Source organism: Alligator mississippiensis, chromosome 2 (assembly GCF_030867095.1).
Source record: "Alligator mississippiensis isolate rAllMis1 chromosome 2, rAllMis1, whole genome shotgun sequence".
Lineage (NCBI taxonomy): Eukaryota > Metazoa > Chordata > Crocodylia > Alligatoridae > Alligator > Alligator mississippiensis.
In genome coordinates, this window is record NC_081825.1 from 219,014,642 (window position 1) to 219,023,951 (window position 9,310).

The window sequence follows — 9,310 nt, forward strand, 5'->3', positions numbered from 1 at the left end:
GATGTATTAGTTGTGAGGCTTTTTACTTTTTTTGGTCTATTGAATGCTCCTCAAAAAATACGCAAAGTGAGTCTGCTAACCAAACAGAGAGCAGGTTGAGAACAGCAAAAGGAAATAGTATAGCTGTTAGTCTGCCTTTCCTCTCTTTTTAAGAGATCTTGTGCTTTTAGTTAATGACACTCAAAATTTAGAGTTGGATGTTTTGGGGAAAAAATAGGTGGATGTATCGGTGATCAGCTTCAGCTGAAAAATTTGGATCTAAGTTCAGATTTCAGTAAACAAAGGTAGTGATTCTGGTCTGGTTTATTTTCCTGGAGTGCTGTTGGCCCCAGATGTGCAGCTTGTAAATGAGAATAGGGAAAGGAAATGGTTTGAAAACTGGCTTTCCTTTTTCCATTGCGCAACCTGAGAGAAATGTTAAATATAATGATAAATCTAGGATAAAGTCCTGAAATGTCTTTCACTGATAATTGAAGGTGATGTTAGGGGGGAAAAGGTATGGTGGGGGGGAAGGAGAACAAAACCTTATTCTTTATTGTCATGGTGCCCCTTTTAAAGAATTTATTTTTTAAATTTTGTGCCTACAGTTTTATGGCCTGGGGAATATTGGGAGCAGCATTTTTACTGGAAATCTTTGGCCTTGATCAGCAGTGGAGCTCAGAAATACAGCACAGCATGAGTGGAGATGGGGTCAGTCAACCTCTACACATCTCATTGCAATATCAGGGCCTGTCAAATGTCAGTCAGGCACTTATCGGCTCTCTGCTTTGAGGAACTCTTGAGAGAAAATACCAGGAGTCCTTTTCATCTGTCCTCTCCACCTCAAAACTCCCAAACAAACAAAAGTTGAAGTGTTCCACTTTAGCATGTCTTGCTGCTGACGCTTTTGCTTTGCTGTTCACTAGCATCTTCCCTCTGGAGATCTCAGCATGCTTCACAAACATTTATGCATTTAGACTCTCAAAGACCCTGGGAAGAAAAGTCAGTATTATTTACCTTATTCTCTGTCTCTGTCTCTCTCTCTCTCTGTCTCTCTCTCACATGCGCACACACACACACACGGACAGGATGTTACCCCAGCATCCTGACTAAATGTAAGGCAGAAAGCAGGGCAGGGTGGCACCATAGAGACTGATAGTTTCAGAGACATAAGCTTTTATAGCTGACACCCTACTTAGCCAGATGCTGTCATCTGATGAAATAGGCTGTCTCCTATGAATAGGGAACTATCCAAATCAGCGATTTTGCAGACTGATCATGGTACTAGCCACCATTTTCACAGGCTTACTGGCTGAGAGGGCTGCCTTTCATGTGGTCCTGCCCTTCAGGGTTGAAAGTAGAGCAGCTGCCATCTTGGCTATTCCCCTTTGTGCCCATGGCTTCCCTGCCAGCAGACTGTGAAGCCTGAGTAGGTACCTATGAAAACTTGTCCCTCTCTGAACCAGTTAATCTCTAGGGCTAAAACAAACAACTGGTTTGATGCAGCCTGGATTGGGCCCATATATGGCTCTAGCATCAAAACAGGCAAGGCTCAGCCATTTACACAAGGCTTAAATGGCAATTAAGTTGAATTAGCTGTGATTGTTCTGAGGCAAAGTATTCAAATAATTCACAGGTACTTCATGTAGGACAATGGGCTTTTCAGTCTGTCAGCTCTGGTGGATCTAAATGTAACTTCTGCACATCCCCTAAATATGTGAATCACTGCTCTATGGCCTAATGAAGAGGCTCTCAGGAGTTTCTACCATGGGGTTTATAAAAGTGCAGTTCCACTCAGACCATAATTGACCCAATTCACCTTGCTCCTAATGCTATTGCATGTGTCAGTTGTGCGGTACTTTGGGTACATGTGATATCTTTTATTAGACCAAGTAAATAGTTGGGGAAAAGTTATTTGCAAGCTTTCAGGCACAAACACCCGTCTTCTGGCATTGGGAGACTGTGGTAGAAAAGAAGCTAAAGTATAACAAGAAGTCTGTGAAAATGCAAATGATTGGAAGTTTGGAAGGTAACACTTTTAGAAATTGCTCTCATCACTCCTTGACCATATGCGGTACCAGGATGGAGATGTATTTACAGGACAGGTGCCCACTTTTAGCAAATAGCTTAGAAATTGTACGAGAGAACCAGAGAGGCTACTTGAGTAATGCCCTCCCCTATAGTAACTCCCTGTTGTAGACTGTGGTAGGCTCTAAACTGCATAATGGCAATATGGTAGACAGAGTATTTGCTTGCATTCTCTTGACCAAAGTTTGAGTTAGAGAAAAACAGGCAAAGGAAATAAGCAGGCAAGAAAATGTCGGAAGTGAGAATAATTTTAGGGGATTCCAGAACAGGATAAAAGAAGTAAGTTAAGGTTGCTCAGAGAACATTTAATGGTTTAATGCAGTTGATTCAGACAAGACACAGCTTAAATAGGTATATGAATATAAATTAGAGTAGAACCTATTAGAAACATTTTATCTCCCTCCCCACTCCCACACCTTATTTAGTAAGCTTTTTTGATATTGAGCCAGGTAATTGAGTTTAAAAATCTGGATTCACCTCATAATCTTTGCTCTTCAGCCTTGAACTACAGTTCTTGCTGAACAGCCCATTTGCACATTAATTGAGATAAGTACACCTTTAAAACTTTAATTTGAAACCTAGGTGAGAAGTCCTTTCTCTAACAGGCTGCTTACCTGTAAGAATCTTTTTAAGACTCTAGAAATTAATTTTAAAATTTCTCAAAAGTTAATAAGATTATTTCCTTAGATGAATGCATATTTAAACATTTTTTAATAATTTGCTTGCTATGCCTTACCTGTATTATTTAGTTATTTATCTCTTATATGTGTTTTGTTATTGAATTTGCTATTAAAATGTATTTATATATACTATATATAGGTTTATATACTTGTGAGTGTTTAATTTTAGTGGCACTGGCTATATGAACCTCCTCTGGGAGTCAACACTATCTACAACTTGGACTTACAATCACTACACTGAGAGGTTTTGTGAAAAATAAGATGATTTCCCAGGGCTCAGACTGAGCCATACATTTTATATGTAAAACCTATTGTCTGCAGTGTTTAGGGAGAATTAAGCTCTGAGATTTTGAGTGGGACACAACACTGGTATTTTGATACTTTCCTTTAAAATAGCATTGTTCTTCTGTCTGCTGATGTCTCAACATCATGCTCTCCATTTTAGGCCTTAGACCACCTTACCCCTCCTTTTCTGTACAAAATGTCCATTTGGAGGAGGAGCATGGGTGGAGGGTGAACAAAATGCTCCCTCCTTTTTCTATGTTTGCATTAACCTGGAGAGCGGGATGCTGGAAAAGGTTGGTGCCTGGAAGTCTCTATTCCACCTAGAAAATGTTTTGGAGGATGTGTGAGGACATGTTCATATAGCACCAGAATGGCAGTAGGGAGTACTGTATTGAAACATCCTGCACCTGCTCTGCATACATGCTATTGCCTGTCTGAAAAGGAAGTAGAGGAGCCCACTTAATGTGGGGCTGACATGCCAGTTTGCTCTCCCAAGAGGCAGAGTTTGTTGGCGTTAACCCAGAGTTGCACTGAGCCTGCTATGCTCCTGGTTCAGGAAGTAGTACTCATCTGGTCGGCACAATGCATCTGAGTACGGTGCCCTCTAGTGCTGTACAGGGGGTAGTATAGACCTTCCTGTGCCTCTCATATGCATGTGCACACACAGGTGCACACCCCCTCACAATATGGTTATTTTTTCACCCCTGCTGTGCTCCCCTCTCCTTTTATTGTTATTATGATTACTGGGAACATCACACACAGCAGAAATAAATATGAGCAGTAGGTGCCTTGATGGCCCAGCTTGGTATTGTTCATTTTTGTGCTGATATAATTGTGGGAACTGCCAAGTCTCACAGAGGATCTTTTGCATCGCTTTGTGCTTCTAAGTAGGTTTATTGAATAATAAATATGTATGTTAGGCTACAGAGGCCTTCACTTTCTCACACTCAAACATGCACACATACAATCTCACTGCATATGCTCAAACACAGTCCCTCTGGAGACAAGGTAACTGAAGCAATAACAATTTAATTTAGGCTGGAACCTTTTTGAAGAGGATCAAATCGGGTAGTACTTTACAATTAACTAAGCCTTACAACTTGTTTGAGTGCTGGGTAGGTATGATTACAGCATGGGTAACTTGGTATAGAGAGGTGAAATAACTTAGCCCGATCATAATGCAAGTCAGGGAGAAAATCCAGAAGTCTCGAGCTTCTCTTTTAATTGATAAGCCACGTATGCCTCCTATCAAGAGACTGGCTCACTGCGGAGATAGTCAAAAAGCACCGAAGGGATTCAAAAACCTTGTAAGGTTTCCTCCACTGTAAGAATCCACTGTTTCCAACATAGAGAATGCAATCTGTGATGTATTCCACACTGCAAGGACTATTGGTGTGCCCGCAGCTTGTGAAAGCTGTGAAGCCAATGAGCATCTTGTCTGAAACACATCGTTCACTGCACTAGTGGCCGTCTACTGCCTGGAATCTCTTCCTGAGAAGTGTGTTGTGATTATACTACTAACAACTGGTGGAGAGCAGCCTTTAGCTCAAACAATAAAGGCCTGGGTTTTTGGAACTGGAGGGACACTGTTCTCTCCCCTCTTGCAGGCATTGATTACTGTGGCCATGGTTTTGTTAACTTTTTTGTAACAAATGGCTTCTGGAACCTATCACACGTGAGTATTCTGGAAATAATCATATGCTTCAGAATGGGGAGGGAGTATTATGCTTGATCAAACCATTTGGTGTAATGGCATTTAAATTTCTCTTACCTAGGGAATTCCTTATATGTCTGAAAGACTTCACTGGTCTTCCAGGACCTCAGGGAAGGGACATCTTCAAGGTGCTACTACTTGTCTAGCTTGCTTAGTTTTCTTCTTCATGGCTGTCTGAAGAGGTGTGAACATCTTCCTGGGTTATAGACTGGCAGAGTTATACTTGCTAGCTGTGAAAAGAGGAGCACTGGAGACTGAAGCCTCAGGAGAAGGTAAGAGCTGACAGCCTAGGACTGAGCAGGCTAACCAGAGCCAAAGCATCAAAGAAGAGAAAGAAATCCTTAAGGCAATTTCAAGGAGCAATGGGGAGGACTTAGAGAAGGCAAGAGCAGATAGAAGTAATTGGGTAGAGAGTACATCTGGGATCAATAATCCAGGAGCAGCTGTGGGCTTGTTTTCCTGGGGTGAAAATTCTATATTTTAAATTAATGTATTTCTTGACTAACTGAGGGAATTGACCCTTGCAGTGACCAGATCTAGTTGATGTGACTTACCATTTGCAGAGCATGGCCTGTCAGGCTGGTTTGCTTTAGACTGAGGGCATAGAGGTGGAGGTGGGGAGTTGCTCCACTGTGGAATGGAAACAGTGGAAAGAAGCCCCTGGAAATAGTTGCTTTCCAGGAGAGACAGAGAGAGGAGCCCTCAGGGGAAGTGCAAAGAGAATTCTGTGTGTGTCAACAAGATAAACTGGGATTTATTGGATTTATGCCTAAAAACATGCTGCATATGATTGATTGTTGCCTGTTGCCCCTTTGAACTAATTAGGCTGGTGTGAAAAAACCATAGGGGTGGTCCCTGAGGGCTTGCACATTGCGCGTGTAGCAGCCGCAAGAGAAGGAGCATAAAAGGGGGATGTGGCCAGGACAGAGCTGAGCCTTGGTTTTGCTGTGCCTGTGTAAAGCCCGTCAAAACTCACAAAGCAGGTACATAACTTAAGATATCCTTGGGGAATGTGCAGGCATTGCATTTAGATCAACCTAGCTTGGGTTAGGTTGATCTAAATGCCCATCTGTGCAGATGTTCAGGGGGTTTAAATCAGGCCAAAAAGTGGTGGGCCTGATCTAAATTAGGTCACTCAAGGAGGTGAATTAACTTTGTTAGGTACAGGTTAACTCAAGCTATCAAACATCTGCACATGTTCAGAGTACAGAACTGGTAAAACCTAGCTGATTGCCCCAGCCCTGGGACTGTGCTCTTCCTAGCCTCTCCCTCCCCCATGATCAGGCTATTTTTAGTGCCCCCCCTCCCCATCCCCGTCCCCGTCTCCTGCCCTTGGATGGACAACCCCCTACCCCATGGACCCACAAACACCCTGCCCTGTAGACCCAACCCCTCAGACCTGCCAGCTCCCCCTCCCATCTTGCCTGTCCCTTGCCCTACCCCAGGTTACTTATACCAGGTCTCCAGCATGGCCTCCAGTACCGGTGAACATCTGCACACACTACTGTCAATCTGCAATCATGTAGCTTAAAACATGTGATCATAGCCAACATTTGTATGCACCCTGTAGATAATGATGGTGCATAGATGGTGGTAGTTTCTGCTGTACCGCTACTGGGAGTAATCTGGTTTGTGCTTCATTTGAATGACAGGAACTGGGAAAGAGATGGAGGGGCAAACATATATTAGGAGTCACAAAAAAGAGCATAGTTCTTTAGGCAGCTAAGCAAAAGGAAGCCACTAAACAGTTTGCACCATTCCTCGTCTCCACTGAGTAAAAGTGAGCCTCCAGCGTGTCTTTCCACTGAATACAGAGGCAGAGGAATCCACTCACTTAGTTTTTCCTCTCTTGGCTGGTAGAGGATCACTACTGCACTCTGCTCTCCAATCTAGTGTGAATGACCAAAACAGTGGGGATTTCCAGTAGCCCTCTTGGGAATCTCAAGCGTGTAGGAGATGTTAGTGTCTAGAAGTGATTCTGATATTTCCCATAGCACCACAAAAAGTAGGCTGTCACCTATGAAAGCTTATGTCTCTGAGCCAGCTAATCTCCAAGGTGCCATCCTGCTCTGCCTTCTTCCTTTACTTCATGTTTGCAACTGTGGAGAAATAAAGAACAACTCTCTTCAAACAAACCTACTGCCATGGCTCGAGGCAATTTCTAGCCTGCTCTTTGACATACACACACATGTCTGCATAAAAGGGAGGCTATGCAGACATGGTAGAATATAGCCATTGACCTTTTACAATGTGCTGTAATAAAATGATGGAGGAGGAAGGATAGGGGAAAAAAATCAAAGTGTCTCTACATCAAAGGCAGAGAAAGAATCCACAGTTAACATGGGCGGATGTGGGGAAATCTAGCAAAGGACAGAAAGGGTATCTACATTTGCAGAAAGACCTGGCATCCCCTTGTCCAGACCCCTATCAATCTTGCCAGGAAAGTTGACAGGTGAGGAAAGTCAAAGAGCAGCTGAAGGATTCCAAAATCAAAGGACTTTGAAACCTGGATCAGAGGCTGAAGCTCAGTTTTCCCATCTGCTTTGAATTTATTGCTGCTAGTGTGGAAGCAGCCTCTGTTTTGAATGAACATGTTGGACCAGAGGGGTCATTTAACATTTCCATCATTTTTAGGAAAGAATAACGAAGACCCTCTCTTTCTTATTTAACCCTTTCTGAATCAAACAGGTACAAATCAACAACTTAAAATGAGATTGCAGGAGAGAAAAAATTGCCACCTTAATAATAAAAGGATATTTTCTGTTTGCATAACCCCTGTTCTAATCAACTGTCCCTGCCCCCAGTCACTCCCTTCCTAAGTCAGCTTGCTCCCCTAGAAAAACAAGGTTATTGCCTGGACTCCACACTGCCTATTTTAAAAGATACTGAGATCGTTATAACCAAGGCACAACCATTACCTAGATTGAAAGCTAGGAACAAGCTGGACTATCTAAATATGATATATATGATAGAATTACAGCTGTTGCATTTGGGTGTCAAAATCTTATATCATTTGGAGACTTTGGATGGCTCAAGGGAATCCAGCCCTTAAAATAGTTTGCTAATTTGAATCTAGCCTTGTTTTGTAATGATCAAAAAATATTTGATACTTTTTTATCAACCTGTGTGAAATAAATGGTTGTGTCACTGGTTTCTATCCAGTCCCCAGCAGCCAGGTACAAAAAAAAACAAACCATGTTTGGCACTAGTTTATGGGGAGAGCTACACACACTGAACTGCCCTCTGACCTTAAGAAGTTCTGGCCCTGCTAGCTCAGAGTTGAGGCATATTGATTGCAGGGTGATGGTAGTGTCAGGGAAGCTTGTATAAAACTATGTATCTGCTTCCCTAAGGACTCCCTGGCCGCATCCACACATGCTTGGATGTTTAGTTCCCCAGGGACAGTTAGCAGTGGCACACCTTGTGCCACTGCTACTTGTCCCCAGGGAACACCTATGCCACATGCCCTTTGGTGTGCGGCAGGTTACCGTGGGTGGGGTAGGGGAGGCTGGGGTTTTCACTGGGCTGGCCCCAGCCGGCTTACCTGGTGTCCTGGGGGCCTCACGGGCCTACAGCAGCGGTGATCCTGCCATGTGGAGCCTGTCCAGCCAGGCTGCAGTTTTGAGCACCGCATGCTGCCCCTGCTTGCACTTCTCTGCTTTTTTTTCCCCCATGGGTTTTTTACACCCCTATATCCAGGGGTCAAAAAAAACCCCAGCGTGAAGAATTACTGAAAGTATATTATGTGCCACTGCAGACATGCCACATACTGCGTGGATGTACTTGTCTGGACGCGGCCCTTGAATATTGGAAGGGATCAAACCCAGGGCTTTGAGCTCCAAAATTACAAGCCTCTACCAGCTACACTATATAACTAACATTATGTGTAGGTAACAAGCTCTTGTCCTAAATCTGGGTCAGTTACCAGTGGAGACATGAAGACCTGTAGGTTAGGACACACAATAATTGAACCATTCTACAGTGTCACTGATTGGGAACCCATTCATAATTGTGTGAAGTGCTGTGGCTCCAGCACAAGGATGAGAGCGAGCACCGAGCCTAGCAGGCCTCACAGGACCAAAGTAGTGGGGCAGTGCTTGCACCCAGAATTTGGAGGCATTGGGGGGTGGGTGACCTGTGGTTGAAGGAGATTTCATTTTTCTTCTTTCATTTCCCTCCTGAACGTGAGTTTAGCAAACTTCAGTAGCCTGCAATTGTCTTAAGTCTGCAGGGTTCTTGACTGATATGTGGTGTATGTGTTTGTTGCAGGGTGGGGGGCAGGGGATGTGCTTGGACTCGTACCTTTTAGCTCTTAGGGACTAGGAGGACATGATGACATGCTGTAGTTTAGTAGGGGGTAAGGACACAGCTTGTTGTTAGATAGTTTCTATTGAACAAGCAGTGCAATTACTGATAAAAATATGGGGAAAAAAAGGGAAAAAAAACTGGGGCAGTAGAGTTCTGGCTGCATATCACATCAGCCAGTTGCAGTGGTGGGGGTGAGGAAGGGGAGATGAAGAGCGATGCAGTGTGGGATACCTGGAGGACCGACCAGACCCATGTC